At 52.4% G+C, this 1,236-nt stretch overlaps 1 protein-coding gene across 2 annotated transcripts in view; it reads right to left on the bottom strand.

Moving 5' to 3' along the window:
- The window catches only part of CRAT (carnitine O-acetyltransferase), a 13,198-nt gene that overhangs the window by 9,785 nt on the left and 2,177 nt on the right, over positions 1 to 1,236 (bottom strand). The window lies entirely within an intron of this gene.

Raw genomic sequence — 1,236 nt, 5'->3', positions numbered from 1 at the left:
ACTGAACAAAAATTTTGTAGAATGTCCCTCATTTGGGATTTGTCTAATGATTTTCTCATAATACATCTGGGTATGTGGATTTGGGGAAGGAAGACCATAGAGTTCAAGTACTATTTTTATCACAATATGTCAAGGCTACTTTTTTAAAAAAATATATTGTTACTGATTTCAGAGAGGAAGGGAGACAGAGAGAGAGAGAGAGGGAAATATCAATGATAGAATCATTGATGGGCTGCCTCCTACACGCTGGGGATCGAGCCTGCAATCCAGGCACGTGCCCTGACCAGGAATTGAACCATGACCTCCTGGTTCATAGGTCGACGCTCAACCACTGAACCACGCTGAATCATGTTTCTTCATCGTACAAATTTTGGTCAATGATTTTTACTACTTTTAGAAATAGTAAAAATGTATATCTGATCGATAGAAAAGAATAGAGGAAATATAGGAAAAGGAAGTCTGTGAATGAGTTTCTGCTCACTCCAGTGGGCATTCTCCAGGAAAGCAGGGGCCCAGGGTTCAATGTCAAACTGGAGATCCTGGTCCCCAGTGGCCTCAGTTTTGTTGGTGTCAGACTGGGCAGTGGACACTCCTTGGATCTCAAGGTCAGGCAATCTGGGGAAGCCGCTGAGGATAAATCGATGCACTAGTGACTCAATGTGGGCTGCACCAGTGGGTGAGCATTGCCCCTCTGGGGACCTACGTGGACATGGTGAAGGCTCCCAGGGGACTGTCACCCTTGAGCCTATGTGCTTGACTGCAACACTGTCCGCCCTACACCCCTTCCAGGGGCCTGCCCAGTGCGCCTCCCTGGGCGGGTCCTTTCCTCCCTGGAGGCCGCCCCCGCTGTGCTGCCTCGCCCCATCCCCAAGAGCAGCGGGCAGGATGTGCCTCTTGACCAGACTCCCCCTGGGGAAACGGCCGCCTGTGGCACCAGGCCATTAGCCTCGGGCCCTTGGCAAGGGGTGAGGGGTGTGACGTGCTCAGGTTGCACAGAATGCCAGAGGGGTTTGGAGGAACTGCAGGGGAAAAAGAAAGTTACACACTGCTGGGCCCCAGACTCTCAGCTCCTGATTCCGGAGTCCAAGGCCCTGAGCTGCTCAGGCTCAGGACAGCCACCCACCAGCTGAAGACTCCTGCCTCCTCTGTGCAGCCCCCGCTTCCACCTGCACCCCTCAGAGCACCTCCTCCCTATGGGGCTTTCTGTGGCTCTCCTACAAACCTGCTCTCCTTCAT

This window comes from Myotis davidii, unplaced genomic scaffold, assembly GCF_000327345.1.
Source record: "Myotis davidii unplaced genomic scaffold, ASM32734v1 scaffold142, whole genome shotgun sequence".
NCBI lineage: Eukaryota > Metazoa > Chordata > Mammalia > Chiroptera > Vespertilionidae > Myotis > Myotis davidii.
This window is presented reverse-complemented; position numbering and strand designations above follow the sequence as displayed.